The 18272-nt window shown below is 38.4% G+C and overlaps 1 protein-coding gene, 1 long non-coding RNA gene and 1 pseudogene across 5 annotated transcripts in view; 1 reads left to right on the forward strand and 2 right to left on the reverse strand.

Moving 5' to 3' along the window:
- Positions 1–18272, forward strand: part of LOC141585592 (uncharacterized) — a 402245-nt gene that overhangs the window by 29645 nt on the left and 354328 nt on the right. The gene's annotated exons all lie outside the window — the stretch shown is intronic.
- GPR149 (G protein-coupled receptor 149) overlaps positions 1–18272 on the reverse strand; it is an 80283-nt gene that overhangs the window by 15637 nt on the left and 46374 nt on the right. The window lies entirely within an intron of this gene.
- LOC104650893 (ATP-dependent RNA helicase DDX50-like) lies at positions 269–3923 on the reverse strand (annotated as a pseudogene).

The raw sequence follows: 18272 nt of genomic DNA on the forward strand, positions 1-18272 counted from the left end.
TTGGCTCACTGCAACCTCCACCTCCCGGGTTCAAGCAATTCTCCTGCCTCAGCCTCCCGAGTAGCTGGGACTACAGGTGCACACCACCATGCCCAGCTAATTTTTGTATTTTTAGTAGAGACGGGGTTTCACCATGTTGGTCAGGATGGTCACGATCTCTTGATTACAGGCTTGAGCCACCACGCCCGGCTGTGAAATACTTTTAAAAAAATACAACCAACTTCTTTGCTGCTTAGCAGACATATCCCTGAACTATGATGACCTAAATTTTGGTGGATAATGTACATGATTAGGCAGAAACAGGCAAGCTCACACTGGCACATTAACTATCAAATATTCAATCAAAACTCCATTTGTGGTCCCCACTTCTTGGTTGATTTCTATTCCCACTTCATCTTCTACCATCTTGTCGACTTCCTGAGTGATTCCCTGTCGACTCTTGTCTACCTGACTGGCCGCCAAATCGACCACCTGACTAGCCTGACCTGCCAACTCGCCCCTCCTCTGTCTGGAATTAGAAGATGTGTTACCATCTTCAATTTCAGATAATTTGGCTGGCACTGAGAGTATCCAGTCAGAATTCTACCAGTCTTTCTGTAACCTTTCTGACTCAATTGTAGGAACATCAGAGCAAACACCCATATTTCCTTTCAGGAGGCACATTCTGGTAATCTGAGACACTGTATTACTACTCAGCTTTCTATTAAGTTCTTTCCAAGCACAGCTGACATCCTGTATTTCCTCTAGGCTTTGCAGAGTCATGGTCACAAACCCCTTATGAGAGGTGATCAAAGATCATGGTTCAAAGCTTGATGCATCAGAAATGTGGGCTAAAGCTGCAGCCAGTGCATCTACTGCCCCTTTCTCTTCTGTCAGTCTCTGAGCTGATGGTTGGAAAAAATCAGCAGCATAAGAAATCAAAGCCAGAGACCTGATGGCATCCATGCTTTTAGATTTAACTAAATCCATTGTAGAAGGAACACTTACATGTTTAAAAGCAATTCTTGCTTTTTGTTCCACATGTCTTAGTTGACCTGTTTCTTTTCATTGATAAAACATACAAATCCCTGTCCATCCAGCTCTACCTGTTCATCCAGAGCAATGGATATAGGACCCAACATCCTGAGAAGGAGAACTTTGAATCACCAGGTCAACTTCAGGAATGTCCAAACCACAGGCAGTCACATTGGTTGCCACGAAGACTTTAAAACTACCTTCTCTGAAGCCTTTTAATGTAATTTCTCTTTGTGACTGCAATGTCCCCATGTAAACACTGGGCATTCTGTTTTATGTGTGGATTCATCGCCATTTCAGTTACATTCTTTTTGGTCTCACAAAAAACAATAGCCCACCTGCATATAAATTAGTTCAACCATTGCGGAAGGCAGTATGGTGATTCCTAAAGGACCTAGAAATAGAAATTCCATTTGACCCAGCAATCCCATTACTGGGTATATATCCAAGGGATTATAAATCGATTCTATTATATAGACACATGCACATGTATGTTAATTGCAGCACTGTTTACAATAGCAAAGACCTGGAACCAACCCAAATGCCCATCAATGATAGACTGGACAAGGAAAATGTGGCACATATACGCCATGGAATACTATGCAGCCATAAAAAACGATGAGTTCATGTCCTTTGTAGGGACATGGATGAATCTGGAAGCCATCATTCTTAGCAAACTGACACAAGAACAGAAAATCAAACACCACATGTTCTCACTCATAGGTGGGTGTTGAACCATGAGAACACATGGACACAGGGAGGAGAGCATCACATACTGGGGTCTTTTGGTGGGGGACTAGGGGAGGGACAGCGGTTGGTAGGGAGGTTGAGGAGGGATAACTTGGGGAGAAATGCCAGATATAGGTGTTGGGGGGATGGAGGCAGCAAACCACATTGCCATGTGTGTACCTATGCAACAATCCTTCATTAACTGCACATGTACCCCAGAACCTAAAGTACAGTAAAAAAATATTAAAAAAATAATAATAGCCCACGCTTCAGACCCACCGTAGACTTGAAGTACAAGTGACACTGGATGGCCAAATGTGCCACAGTAGTTTTAGCCTTTTCAGTCATTTTTCCAACAAGGTCAACCTGTTCATTTCTGGATTTCGTGTATTTTTTTTAGAACTTTTTTTTTTTTTTGAGACGGGGTTTCGCTCTTGTTACCCAGGCTGGAGTGCAATGGCACGATCTCGGCTCACCGCAACCTCTGCCCCCTGGGTTCAAGCAATTCTCCTGCCTCAGCCTCCCTAGTAGCTGGGACTACAGGCGTGCGCCACCATGCCCAGCTAATTTTTGTATTTTTAGTAGAGACGGGGTTTCACCATGTTGACCAGGATGGTCTCCATCTCTTGACCTCGTGATCCACCCGCCTCGGCCTCCCAAAGTGCTGGGATTACAGTAGAACTTTTTATACCCACTTGGGCACGTTGCAGAAAAAAGTATTCTGAGGATTGTCTTCAGAATCAGTTTTGTAGGATTCGTGAATAATATCTTCAGCTTGCTCAGCAAAACCTAAATCTAACATTTGATCCATTTCGTCAAGCACAACATGGCACAGTTTAGAGAGATCTGATCAACCACTCTCCAGGTGGTCTTTGATATGACCAGGGGTTTCCATCAAGATGTCAATACCATTTTAAATATGATTAATTTGGCTTTGATATGATGTTCCACCATCAAAACACACCATGCTGAGTTTCCTAGTTATATCTCTGAAGTCTTTGACTGCTTGGTCTGCCAGCTCCCTTGTTGGAGCCAAAACAAGTACCTTTGGTGAGTGGCTTTTTAAAATTGTTTCTTGATGTCTCTGGCATGCTTCAATCAAGGGACTAGCAAAAAAGAATATCTTTCCTGTTCCTGTCCATGCTTGAGCTGTTAAATCTTTTCCTTCATATACAGGAACAAAGGTCTTAACTTGAATAGGAAAGAGGTATATTACCCCTCGACCTTTCAGAAGCTGTATAGTCTCTTCAGAAATAGGAAAATTGGAGAAGGCTCCTTCTTTCTGTTCATGTGTTAAGGTCTTCTCTAGTTTATTATCACTTGGTTTATGAGTAGAACTATCTAAGGATGATACTCGCTTTGATTTTTTTTTCATATTCGTCAGTATCTCCATTTGGTAGATCTTTTCTTCTTGACTTATGAGATTTAGAGAATTATCTGAAAGTCTATTAAATCCTTCTTTAGGATTTAATCCTTCTGTCTCCATTTAGCTTTTCTTTCATTTTAGTTTTTTGGCCTTGGGAGCATCCAGGTCATCTGTAATGCTATTTTCTCTTGTTTCTGATTTTTCTTCTGAGTCATAATGGTGCCTTGACTTCCTGCTGTCACTCCAGCACTATGTAATGTGTTTTCAGCTTACCTTGTTTAAATCTTCATAACAGCCCTATAAGGGAAGTACAGGTCCATAATCCCTTATCCAAAACTGCAATATTCATAAAGCTCTTAGTGATAAGGTAAGAGGCGTAGATTCTGCTTTCTAAGGATATACAAAATAAGTCTCATTCTTTTGTTGAATGTCTGCCTTTGAATACTGCCACCTTAGCCACTTCAGCTGATTTCTTTTTTCCAGGTCAAATGTCTCCAGTAAAAATTTTACCTGTGCATTTTTTAGCATCTTGTGATCCTCTTGAGTGTTTCAGGATTTTTTTTTTTCCTTTTCCCTTTTCTTTTTGGAGGGCAATGGGGTGAGAGGAGGAAAGACTCTACAGCTCCTCTACAGGCTCCTTGAGAGCAGGGACCATTTCTCTACTTACTTAGTTTAAGCTTCTTGGTGTTCAGCAAAATGTGTGGTACAAATTAGGTTCAATAAATACATTTTGCCTCTCCTTTTGGCTCTCAGACTCCTCCAAGGGTGCTTGCAGCTCCATAATGTCCCCGCTCCAGAGGAGTTTCCCAGACATTACTAGCCACCACTGCCTCTCCAGGCACAATGGCCAGAACCACATATGGGCAGTGACAGCGTGAAAGGAAGTGGGTCTAATGCTTTATTCAAATGACACTGATATTGAAAATGATGAACCATTCTGATGAAAAACGATCAAATTTTTGCAAGAAACCTCATTTTACATTGCTTTTTGGCCAAACCATAAGATTCTGAAATGAATGCACCAAGAAGTCCTTAGGTTATAAAAAATTAAGGATGACTTCCATATGACTGTAATGTTAATAATTTTAACCCTTGTGAAAAAATCGTTTAAATTCATAGAGCCTTTATGGATAGCATGCATTATCTAAATCAATGGAATATTCTTCTCAGTTTTTTGTGTGTGCAAAATAAGAGTATAAGAAATTTTTGTGATACTTCTTATCTAGAAAGTAATTTGATAAGTTTAATATTTATCCCTTAAAAATATAAAATGTGGCATTATACTTTGGTAGTTTCTATTCTTGTCAGTGAAACTAAGCTGGGAATTAATTACATTTTCCATAAGTGTCTTACTTGTATCTTTCCAGATTAAAGTTGGCCAAGAAAGGAAGTTGCATGCTATTTTGAAAGTAGAAAAAGCAATGACTATAACCATTTGAAAATCTTTTCACAGGTAGAATCAGAGACAGGCAGAAGAAGGAGTACGAGACAGGGGCCAGCTTGTCATCCCTCCCTTCTGCTCCACATCTAGTTTTTCTTGACTCCTGGTATTGTTGACCAACAATGCCTCAGATCTACCCCAGATGTTTGGCTATGAGCCCACAGAGGTTGTGGTTACTCAGAGGCAACAGCCTTTCATAGATCACTCACAAATTTCCTCTTTGTGTTCCTAGTTTGTTGGCTAGACTTACTTGATTTCTCAAACTGACTGAGTGGTAACTCGTCTCTGCTTCTCAAACTTCTCTTCAAGTCCTCTCCTTTTCCAGCTTTATCCATGATTCTAAACTAAATCTCTTATTTGATAATACGCATAGCATTTTTGCTCCTCTGACTAAATTGTAATGGATATAAATTCCTAAGCAATGGAAGAGAAAACCTAACAAAATAATGAAGAAAAAAATATGATGATTTTAATTAATTCAAAAACCTAAACACATTTATGGATGAAGCTGGTGGAAGGTAGTCCAATCACAGAATCTTTCTCATCCAGTAAAATGAAGAAAGTGAACAGTCATAGATTCACTAGCAGCAACCAAATAAGGAGAGGGTCCAGTCTCATGCATAAGCTTCTAAGGGTGGTAGTCACCAGGCCGGGCATGGTGGCTCACACGTATAATTCTAGCACTTTTGGAGGCTGAGGCAGACAGATCACGAGGTCAAGAGATCAAGACCATCCTGGCCAACATGGTGAAACCCTGTCTCTACTAAAAATACAAAGTTTAGCTGGCGCGTGCCTGTAGTCCCAGCTACTCGGGAGGCTGAGGCAGAAGAATTGCTTGAATCCACTAGGCACAGGTTGCAGTGACCTGAGATAGCACCATTGCAACAGAGTGAGACTTCGTCTAAAAAAACAAAAAGAGTGGTGGTGGCCACCAAACGGAAACAAAATATTCATCCACTTCCATAAGCAGTTGCCCAGAAAGACGATTTGAAAAAATCCTGAGAATTCTTGCTCTGAGTGAATTCCATTTTGGCAAGAGGTGGCTTAAAGTAATGATTCTCAAAATGAGGGCTGCAGGCAGTTTCATGGAGTCTGTGGTTAAATCTGCTTTAATGAGTATACTAAGGCTTTATTTGCCATTTTCATTGTGTTAACATTTTCACCAATAGTACTAAAGCAATGATGGGTAAAACTGCTGGCAGTTTAACAAGAATCAAGGCAGTGGCACCACAATTTCTTAGTAGCCACTGTATATTTAATCTCTGCACATATAGATTAAAAAATAAACCAACAATTTCACTTAAGAATGTCCGTGATGAAGGTTTGTATTATGATTATCCCTGTTTTACAAATGAGGAAACTGAGATGCACAGATGTTAAGTATCTTTTTCAAGGTACTTACAGACAGTAAGTGGTAGAATTGGAATTCCAATCTGGGCAGTATGGCACCATAAAAGATAGATAGTACAATTCGATTCATTCATTCACTATATATGTATTTTTAAATAGATAGTACAATTCGATACCTTCATTCACTATATATATATTTTTAAATAGATAGTACAATTCGATTCATTCATTCACTATATATATATTTTTGAGTACCTAATATGAGCCAGATACTACTCCAGGGATTGGAGATACAAAATGATTTTCCATCTGTCCATCCAAACATCCATTCATTGTTCTTTCTGCGTATGTACATAGAGACCTATGTTAATTTCTGGGTAGTATAATTTTAGGTTAGATGCCTCTCTCTTTTTGGTAGTTTTCTGTACTGTGTGAATTTTACAAATAATGAGCATATGCTATTTTTACTAAAAATAATGAAATCACTATTTTTAAGACAAAACAGAATGTAACTAATTTATCTTTGGAAGAAAATACAAAGTAAAATTTCAAGTCTTAAGCTTAAAGCAGTATGAAAAGACTGCTCTGATCTTTATTCCACTTTTAAGTATTCTTTCTTCCCACTACTTACATAGCAACAGAATAGTATGTAGAAAATTGTTTTCTAAAACTGATTTAGAAGACAGTCTCCAAAATCTTCCCATCCCATACAGCAGATACTAAAGCAATTCTTTTTAAAATACATTATTACAAAGACTCCTTAGAAAAAATTAACTGAAAATTCTAGTGGTATTATTGGATCTCAAATAAAAAGAATACTAATGACAAGTTTATACATAGAACATCACTCATATGCACACTTTTCAGAAATTAGACACTTGCCTTCAGAGGAAATGAGATCTGTGAAAGTGAAAATGCTATATTCAACTAGTCTTCTTATTCCTGGGGAGAGAATAGCATACACATTTTAACAACATCGGGAATACATAAAAGTACTCATTCTAATAAAATCTACATGTTTCTGTGTAACCTGATTGATAGTGCTTTTTTAATTGATAGAATTACTAAGATATTTGCATTTAAATTTTTTCCCAGTTTTGGTTTTAATTCACATTCATTATTTATATAGTGGATAGGACAATCATATCCACTAATGCATATTTTAATTTTACAGAGTGAAAATTTGTGATGCTCTGAAGATTTTTTTTTTTTAATTGGGCCGGTACAGAGTGCTTTTTTTTCTTTTCTCTACAACAACTTGTTAGGGTTTCAGAATAAATTGGCTGTCCTAATGTGGAAGTCTAGGGCATCCACCTTCTTAGAACTAATGACTCTGTATTATAAAAAATTAGGGCCGGGCGCGGTGGCTCAAGCCTGTAATCCCAGCACTTTGGGAGGCCAAGGCGGGTGGATCACGAGGTCGAGAGATCGAGACCATCCTGGTCAACATGGTGAAACCCCGTCTCTACTAAAAATACAAAAAATTAGTTGGGCATGGTGGCACATGCCTGTAATCCCAGCTACTCAGGAGGCTGAGGCAGGAGAATTGCCTGAACCCAGGGGGCGGAGGTTGCGGTGAGCCGAGATCGCGCCATTGCACTCCAGCCTGGGTAACAAGAGCGAAACTCTGTCTCAAAAAAAAAAAAAAAAATTAAATACATTGATTGAGCCTAATTGTTCTTCAAGTGTCCAGACCTATAATCTTTATTCTTTAGAGCTGTTGTTTCCAAATGCCAGTCTCAGATTGGTGCTGAACTGACCACATAAAAATATAAGCAGAGCTTAGTAAAAAGATACATTTATAGTCTCACTTTGGGAGATTTTGACTTAGTAATTTAGAATTGGAAACCAAAATTTATATTTGTGAAGAGTTCTCCAGATGATTTTCATATATAGCCAGATTTGAGAGCCACTGACTTAGAATATCCTAAAAAATGATGACAGAGCTGTGATGTCAGATAGAGCAAACACTTTCTTGGTTGATTTACTGAACACATCAAGAAAGGACATGGGGGCCGGGCGCGGTGGCTCAAGCCTGTAATCCCAGCACTTTGGGAGGCCGAGGCGGGTGGATCACGAGGTCAAGAGATCGAGACCATCCTGGTCAACATGGTGAAACCCCATCTCTACTAAAAATATAAAACATTAGCTGGGCATGGTGGCACATGCCTGTAATCCTAACTACTCAGGAGGCTGAGGCAGGAGAATTGCCTGAACCCAGGAGGCGAGGTTGCGGTGAGCCGAGATCGCGCCATTGCACTCCAGCCTGGGTAACAAGAGTGAAACTCCGTCTCAAAAAAAAAGAAGAAAAATAAAGGACATGGAGAAATATCTTGCTAGATTTCCAATTTCTCCTGTTTCCCAAGTTGTGGTCAGAATTACAACTAAAGAAGCCAATAAACATTTGTGTTAGCTGAAACACTTAAAAACTATTAAAACTATTAAAAATATGAAAACTTCAGGGGGGAAAACATTTATCATGAAGCTAAAGAAGCTTAAGTTCCACAACCAATCATATGCGTGGACCACTCTGAATGCTGACTATCAATGAAAGTGGCAGTGCCTTGAGTGAGGAGTGGGATCCAGGTTGCAATCTAAATGCATTCTTTGTAAGTGTATTTGGGAAATGGTCTAAAGAGATTTCAGACAAAGTGTGTCTGAATCTCCAAGGCACCAATACACTTATTATGATTTTTTAAATTGTAAATATTCATTCTTTATATCTAATTTTGTATTCATGATTTGTGTACTTTTTCATACAGGTATCTTTCCTAAACATAGAATATTCAAGTCCTGTATAACCTGGATCCACTCCTGTGTCAACGGTCAATATTAAGGATTAAGTGCAGAAATATCAGGCCTATTTAGAGACAGTCCATTGGATAAAGATTACATGTGAGATCACTTGATAATACATATTACCAGATAATCCTTGAAGGATCTTCTAAGAAGGATTTGGGTAGAGAGTGCAGAGGTCTTGTAGAAAGAAAGAGCATAGCATATTCAAGGAAATAAAATTAATAGGTTTGAAAGTGAAGTACATAGTTAAGGGGGAGGTTGAGAAGAGATAAAGCCGTAGGAACCAATCACTTAAGCCACATTAATGAGTTTCAACCTAGTCTGTAAGGGGAAAGGAACTACCAAAGTGGCAACACACTTTTGGGTCCGCCTCTCACTGGGAGTTTTCTTTCTGTGGCTCAATAAGATTCTACTCAGCCTTACTCACTCTCCAGTGTTCATGTACCTTATTCCTCTTGGTCGTGGGACAAGAACCTGGAACTCACTGAACTGTAGGAGTGAAAGAGCTGTAATGCTCCTGTTGGCTAAACTGTGGGCAGCAGGAGTAAAAGAGCTGTAACTCTCCCTCCTGCTCGAGGAACAATGGGAGAGAAGAAACAAAACTGCTGGATGCCACTCCCTCCTGCTCACCAAGCTATGGGAGTGAAGAGGCAAAACCACTGGGTGCTACTGCCCCCTGCTTGCTGAACTATGAGAGTGAAAAAGCTGTAATAATCCCATTCGTGAGGGCAGAACCCTCAGATCTAATCACCTTTCAAAAGCCATATTTCTTAATACTATTATATTGAGGATTAAGTTACAACATCAGTTTTGGAGAAGACATGATTTAAACCATAACATTCCACTATTGTATCCTCAAAATTCATATTTTTCTCACATAAGAAATGCATCATTCCACCCCAGTAGCCCCCCAAAATCTGGTTTCAGAATCAACTTTAAAGTCTAAGTCCAAAGTCTTACCTAAATATCATCTAAAGCAGAAATGAGTGAGACTCAAGTTATGAGTGATCTCAGGCAAATTACTCTCCAGCTGTCAGCCTGTGAAATCAGATGATCTGCTTCCAAATGCAATGGTGGGATAGGAATGATACAGATATTTTGATCCCCAAAGGGAGAAATAGACAAGATAAAGAGGTAATAGGTTTTAAGTATGTCCAAAACCTAAAAGGGAAAGCAACATTTAATATTGAGTCTTGAGAATAATCTTCTTCAACTCTTATCTCCTGCCTTCTAGACACACTGAAATAGAAGTTGGGCTCCAAAGTCCCTGGGGGATCCTACTGCCATAGCTTTGCTGCGTGGTGCTCATGCAGCAGTTCTCATGAGTTGGAGTCAGGTGCCTGAAAGCTGAGATTGCACTCTGGCAGATCTAGAGTCCTGTAGTTTCAGGGTCAGCCTTACTCCCACAGCTTTAGGAGATGTTGCCTGAGTAGAGACTCTGTGGTGGCCCCACCTCCACTGCTCTGCTAGGCATTGCCCTGGTGGGGAGTTTTTGCAATGGCCCCACCCCATGACTCTGCTGGCATTGCTCTACTGGAGATTTTCTGCAGCCACCCTGCTCCTGTGGCATTTCTTTGCCTTGCCCCTGAGACTCTCTGAGTCATCCTTTGAAATCTAGGATGCCTAGATAACAATGCCTCCACAGCCTGTGCACTTTGCATGCTTGCAATATTAGCACCACTTCAATGATGAATGATGATGCCTTTTAACTCCACAGCTGGGGCAGCCAAGGAGCGGTTCACCAGAATATAGGGGAGCAGAGACTTCAGGTGTTCCTGGGTAGCAAGACCCACGATTCCACAGGTGTCCTGGGCCTCTGCTTGGAAACTTCTGCCTTGAAGGCTCTGGCATCCTTGGCCTGTGATTGGAGTGGTGGTTTCAAAGATCTCCAGAATGCCTTCAGAGTTATTCTTCCATTGTCTTGATCACTGGCATGTGGCTTTCCTCTATTCCTACTAATCTCCTTATCAAAGAGTAGCTTGGCCACATCCTGTTTTCCTTCCTCAACCAAACTTTTGTTCTTTATATAACCAAGCTGAAAGGTTTCTAGATCTTTACCTTCTGCTTTCCTTTTGATTATAAATTCTATCTTGAGCTAATTTCTCTCTTCTCACGCTTTACTATAAGCAGTTAAGAAAAGCCATGCACCACCCTGCATACTTTGCCTAGAGATTTCTTACATCAAATGACTTAGTTCATGGCCCTTAAATTTTGCCTTCCGCAAAGGATTAGGACATGATATAATTCAACAAGTTCTTTGCCACTTTGTAACAAAGATGACCTTTCCTTTAGTTTCCAATAAGTTATGCCTTATTTTCATCTGAGATGTCTTCAAAATGGTCTTTTCTCTCCATATTTCTACCCACAGTCTGTTCATGACCACTTAGATAATATCTAAGATGGAAGCTTTTATCCTGCTTTTCTCTTCTGATTCCTCACCAGAATTGCCCTTAATGCTCCATTCACAGCAATCTAGGCTTTTTCTAGCATGCACTTTAAAACTGGTCAAGCCTCTACCCATTTGCTACTTCCAAAGCTGTTTCCACATTTTCAGGTATTTGTTATAACACAATTTGTTATTACTTATGGTACTAATTTGTAAATCAAAAATAAAATCCTAAACCTTCAACCAAATGACTGGACCCTCTTTGGGCCAAAGTGATTCCCAGAGAAACTTGAAAAACTAAATTCTCAGCCTTGACAAAAATGGATGTCAGACATATCTTATTATACTCTCTTCTTATTGGAGTTTAGGCACATTGTCATTTAATGACCAGCATTGTTATTAAAATAGAGATCATAAGTCTGATCTCTTTGAGGCAAATTCCAACCTACTCTTGTACAGCATGGCATGATAGATAGCAGACCCTGAAGGAAATCAAAATGCTTTACTCCAAAATGTATTTCTTTGACATAATTTAAAATGCCCCTGCAAAGCTGCCTTTGGTGGGAGAAATTAGCATCTATAGATAATCTACATTAATGTAGTCAAGCCCTTCCCAGATTTAGGAAAGATTAAGAGTCTGGCACCTTTTAAGGTCCAAAAAGAGACATTTACATCTATTCTTTCTGAATGCTGTTACCTATAAGGCTTCATCTATATAACAAGAACTTTGGTCTCCGCAACTCCCCTTACCTTAACTCAGGAATTTCTTTCTACTCTCTTCGATTCTTTAGACAAAGCTTAATTCTTTTCAACCAATTGCCAGTCAAAAAAATCTTTGCATCTACCTCTGACCTGTAAGCCCTGGCTTTGAGATGTCCTGCCTTTCTGGGCCAAACCAATATATAGCTTACATGTATCGATTTATGTCTTTGTGACTTCCATCTCTCTAAAATCTATAAAAGCCAAACTTAACCACCTTGGGCACACTTTCTCAGGATTTCTTGAATCTCTTCCCCAGGACATGTTCACTTATATTGGCTCAGAATAAGTTTGGTTTTATTGTCAACAAATTGCCATCTTAGTTCATTTGTGCTGCTTTAACAGAATACCTGAGACTGGATAAAGAACAAATTTATTTGCTCACTCTTCTGGAGGCTGGGAAGTTCAAAATCAGAGCTCTGGCAGGATTGGTGTCTGGTGAATGCTGTGTTCTGCTTCCAAGATGGCACTTTGTTGCTACATCTTCCGGAGGAGTGAATGATATGATCTCACATGGCAGAAGGGAGGGAATGACAAGAGGATACTCCTTTAAACTCTTGAGTTGTTTTATTAAGTTGCATAAGGGCAAAGTCCTCATGACTTACCTTCCAAAGTTTACTACTATTATATTGGGGATTAAGTTTCAACATGAATTTTGAAGGGGACACCGTTATTTTCAAACCAGAGCAAGGGGTTCAAACCTAGAGACCAGAGAGCCAGTATGGAGGTCATGGAGAGAGAATGGTGATGAAGATAGATGTGAAACAGTGGCTATAGTGAGATATTGGTATATCAAGACATATTTAGGTTGTAGGATTTTGTCACTGCTTTGATGTGAGTTGTGACAGAGAAAGAGGAGTTAAGAACATAGACCAAGTATCTGACTTGGGCAACTGAATGATGATAGCATTATTTTCTGAGACAAGAAACATAAGAGAAAAGCAAGTTTGGGAGGATGGGATAGTGGATTCAGGAGAATATAATAAATTTAGTGTTGTAAGCTAAAATTGAGGTGAAATTTGATGCCCAATTGTAGAATTTCAGTGGCAGGAGATTAAGTTTGGGGCATGGGCTCAGGAGAGATTTTTTTCTGGAATATATATTTGAGTAAATATTTGGATATATATTTGAGATAAAATTGAATCAGGAGTTTGTATGAAATGAGAAGAGGGTACTAAGGAACATGGACATTTAAAGAATGGGAAGAGACAAGAGAGACAATAAAGGAGGCTGAGAAAAAGTGGGCCCAAGAGGCAGGAGGGTCATCAGGAATGTGTCATGTCATAGAAGTCAAGGACAGAGTAGAACAATGTCAAATGCTGCTTAGGCATCAGGTAGGATAAGAACTGAAAAGCTCATTGATCTCTGGAGGAGAGGGGAATACAAGATGAGCAATCAGTCTACTACAATGGAATCAATGCAAAGATGAACATACGCATTCTTTACTCCTGGGGGCCCATACTGGGACAGTGGCTGATGAAACCTACATTGAAAAGCACTTGAAGGTTTTAAAAGGAGCCCATGAGCTTTCATCACTGATTGCCAAGTACTTTAGTCAAATAGCCTGTGTTTTATCTGACAGTTCCAGTTTTATAAAATCTTCTCTTGTTATATTTGTTTATATTTGTCACAACCAATCATCAGATGCTTTTGTTCAAGGAAATATGGTGATCGTATATTTTAGGAATAGACATGATTAGAACAAGAGATACAACTTATCTTGTTTTCTACCTTCTTGTACTTAAAAAGCTTAGACAAGAACATACACGTATTTCATCTAAAATTGTCTGTCTTGTTCTACTTCTCTCAGGACACTCCTTTGTTCAGACATCTGTACTTCAAGTCTTCTGCACCAGTCTGATGTGTGAGATCTTAGATAAAGCTAATACACCATGAATAAAGTAGGTGATTGTTCATTGCTGTATTTATAGTGCCTGATACAGGCCTGACATATAGTAGGCACTTAATGTTTTTTCAGTTAATGGATGAAAGAAAAATAGAAAAAGCAATTTTGATTTTTGTGTCTAACAACAAACAAAACAACAAAAACAGCTATAGAAAATATCTTTTGGGTGCTTAGAGTTTGTTTGCCTGAGCAGTTTAAAAAATTTATAAGCTGTTTGAGAGTTCAATCATCTATCTAAATTAAACCACAAAAGCCAAGCCTTGCCTTTCCTTTCTCTTTCTTTCTCTCTCTTTCTTTTCTTTTTCCTTTCCTTCCTTTCTCTCTCTCTCTCTCTCTCTCTCTCTCTCTCTCTTTCTTCTCTTTTTCTTTCCTTTCTCAGAGTCTCTTTCTGTTGCCCAGGCTGCAGTGCAGTGGCACAGTCTTCACTGCAGCTTCTGTCTCAAGTTCAAGTGATTCTCGTGCCTCAGCCTCTTGATAGCTGGGATTACAGGTGTACTCCACAACGCCCAGATAATTTTTGTAGAGATGGGGTTTGCCATGTTGGCCAGGCTGGTATCGAACTCCTGGCCTCAAGTGATCTACCCACCTTGGCCTCCCAAAGTGCTGGGATTATAGGCATGAGTGACCACACCCAGTCCAAAAGTCTTAATATTCCCCAGGAATCCCCAAATGGCAGGTAGTTGGAGGTGAGGGCTCTTTAGTCCTCACAATACCTAGAAATAGAGGGATGTTTTAGACTGAAAATAAGGTTAGTCAAAATGCATGGAAATGTATATCCTGATTTTTTTTTAAAAGCAAAGAAGAGGAACATTGGCATGCCAAATTTATTTGGATTAGTATTTAGGTCCAAAGGGCATATATTAGAAGAAATCATTCTTGGCAAATCTTATAAAGCAAGGGAAGATTGAAAAGCAGCTGACTGCTGGCTTGCCTTGTGCTCTGATACCATCATTAATGAGGCAGCCTGTGGTCCTCAGAGAAACACTTGAAATGGGCTAAGCAAACCTACTGGCGTTTCCAGTAACCTACCCATCTATTCTAACAGACTGCTATTGCTGTTACTTAGCCTTGTTGCCTCTGCTAGTCTTCCAAGCTATATAACGTGGTACAGTTTGAGCAAAAATAAATATTTAGAATTAGTTATATGGCAGCTTTTGGCAGAGGTTTATTCCTGAAAATTCACATTTCATATGCTCCTTAAGAAATACTCAATATGTAATTCTAATAAAATGTTCATCCAAGAGCCACTTTTTAATATTACTTGCTTCCTTTTTTTTTATTTTTTCCTCTCCTTTTCTTTCAATAGTTTCATGCCAAAACATTAAATTTTGTACATGTATTATTTCAAATAACTGTAATCTTTTTATGAGAATTTTTCCCTCCCTGTTGAACTCTATTCAGTTTCATCATCATAGCCTACAATAGGGCATTTTTGTTGGTATTAACTCCATATAAATTCCTGTCCAAAGTACTTTCAGGCTATTTTGTCAAGCTGAAACTAAAACATTATTTTTACCAGAGGACCAGATGTTCCAGAATATAAATTTTAACATGCTGAATGAATCCTCATACTGAAATTTATAAGGAATCAAATTATGTTTTCTCATAACTCATATTCCCTAGTTGCTGTCAGTCTTATCAAACATTTTAACAGATGAATTATGTTGAAGATGGATTTTCATGCCCCTGATTATGGAAAGTATATAGTTAATTTTATATATCAACTTGGCTGGACTAAGAGATGTTCAGATAGCTGCTAACACATTATTTTTTTTTTGGTGGGGGCTGGTCATCTATGAGGGTATTTCTAGGAGGGTATTTCTAGAAGAGAGATGAGCATTTCAGTCAGTAGACCCAGCAAACAATGTTACTGTCACCAGTGCTGGTGGGCATCATCCAGTCCACTGAGGGCCTAATAGAATAAAAAGACATGGAAAACACAAATTTGTTCACTGTTTTAGCTGGGACATCCATCCTTCCCTGCTTTTAGGGCCTTTGGCCTCAAACTGAAACTTGTACCATCAGCTCCCCTGGTTCTCAGGCCTTCCGACTTGAACTGAATTATACTACTGGCTTTCCAACTTCTTCTGCTTCCAGATAGAAATTTGTGGGAGTTCTCAGCCTCCATAATCATGTGAGCCAAATCCTAAAATGAATCTATTAATCAGTCAACCTATCTGTCTATCTGTCATTTATCTACTTTTTCTCTAGGAAACCCTAGTTAATACAAAATATATACAAAATGTTCCTGTTTTTACTATGTATTTGTTAATTATTTAATTCAATCTTTAGAATTTTACCTTCCTAACAGTAGTGCATGTTTCATTTTTTAACCTCACCAACACTTATTACTGTACAATCTTTTTTATTGTAGCTATTTTTGTGGGTGTGTAGTGGTATCTCATTGTGGTTTTAATTTCTGTTTGTCTAATGATGTTGAGGATCTTTTTATGTGATTATTAGCCATTCTTATATCTTTGATAAAATATCCGTACAAATCTTTTCTCCATTTTAAAAACTGGCTAAATTAGATTGTCTTGTTTGTAAGAGTTCTTTATAAATTCTGGATATAAAAGTCCTTTATCAGATACACAATTTGCAAAGTTTTTTTTTTTTTTTTCCAGTTTATTTCTTATCTATTCACTTTTTTTTTTTTAATGGAGTTTCACTCTTGTTGATCAGGCTGGAGTGCAATGGCGCGATCTCGGTTCACTGCAACATCTGCCTCCCTAGTTCAAGCTATTCTCCTGCCTCTGCCTCTTGAGTAGTTGGGATTAAGGCATGCACCACCACGCCTAGCTAATTTTGTATTTTTAGTAGAGACAGAGTTTCTCCATGTTGGCCAGTCTGGTCTCAAACTCCTGTCCTCAGGTGATCCGCCCACCTTGGCCTCCAAAAGTGCTGGGATTACAGGTGTGAGCCACTGCGCCCGTCTCTATGCACTTTCTTAATGATGTCTTTGGGAGAACAAAGTTATTTGTCTACTTTCTTTTATAAATTAAATGTACTTATTTATTTTCTTTGATGTTAAACTTTACCAATTATTTTATGGATTGTGCTTTTGGTGTCATATCTAAGAACTCTTTCTAATACAGGGTCACAGAAATTTTTTACTAAATTTTCTTCTATATGTTTTGTATTTTAGTTCTTGAAGTTACATCTTTGATCCATTTTATTTTTTATGTATTGCATTTTTTTAACATATTGATATCCAAGTGTCCCAGCACCACTTGTTGAAAAGTCTGACCTTTACCTATTCAATTGTTTGGCATCTTTGTAAAAAACCGATTGCCCATAAATGTAAGAATTTATTTCTGCACTCTAATTCTGTTTCGTTAATAATATCTATATGTCTGTCTTTATGCCAGTCTTGAACTGATAATTATTATGTCTTTATAGTAAATTTTGAAGTCAAATAGTATGAGTCATATGACTCTATTTAATTTTTTCTTAAAATACAAGATTTAAACACAGGACAGATTTGGGGATATATATGTGTATGTGTGTTTCCTGTTCATCTTTTGGTAGAAACAAGCAGGCAAACCAACAAAAATAAACAACTCTCCCAACAAAACCCTTCTATTGTCTAGAGAATCAAAGAATTAGGCTCATATGATAAGTGAGTATATATTTGCTTTGGTACAGTTTACACTTGCTATTCATTAACACCTCTGACAAAATTCGTGTGTATGTGTGTGTGTGTGTAATGTGTGTGTGTGTGTGTGAGAGAGAGAGAGAGAGAGAGAGAGAGAGAGAGAGAGAGAGAGAAATTTCCCGTTGGCTAAACTTGCAAGTATCAGTGGTATCCAGTGAACTGGAACTAAGCTTTTATGTTGACAGTTTGCTTCCAGGAAGTTAATGGCATGCATTATATTGTACTGCAGAACACCTAAAATCGTAAAATTATTGTTTGGTGGAAAGGTTTCTATACTATTTGAATTGATCTCCATCTCTCCTAATCCGCATGGTTGTACCAGTTATTTAACAGAAATAAGAAAGAAAACAAAGTCAGCAAGAAAGGCACAAACAATATTTTGCAACAGAACTGCCTCTACACTATTCTTACATTTATGTGATTGCACTAAATTATTTATGAGGATTGTAAAAATAAAACAATATTATTTCACTTAAGGCATCATCTAGATTTTACAGGAAAAATGATAAAGAGATAATTATAATACTTCAATTGATTTCATTAAACTGTGCCCTCCTCTACCTCTCACTCAAAAGTTCCATCTATAATATGCCATGTTCAGCTTGTTGTTAAGAGATCATGCATAAGTATAGTATGGGCCATATAGAATGGAAATATTAAAGCATGAATAACCTGAACTTTAACTCATAAAGGTATTGATAGAACTATTTCATTAACTAGATACCTCCTTCATTATTAATACCAAGTGTCCAAGAAACCATGCCAAATCTGTTGCTGATCTTCTGAAAGCACTTTGTGATTCTCTTTGTACCTTAATTTAACTAAAATGCGTAGACAGTTGTTCATTATAGAATAAAAGCAAACATT

This window comes from Saimiri boliviensis, chromosome 9 (genome assembly GCF_048565385.1).
Source record: "Saimiri boliviensis isolate mSaiBol1 chromosome 9, mSaiBol1.pri, whole genome shotgun sequence".
Taxonomy (NCBI): domain Eukaryota; kingdom Metazoa; phylum Chordata; class Mammalia; order Primates; family Cebidae; genus Saimiri; species Saimiri boliviensis.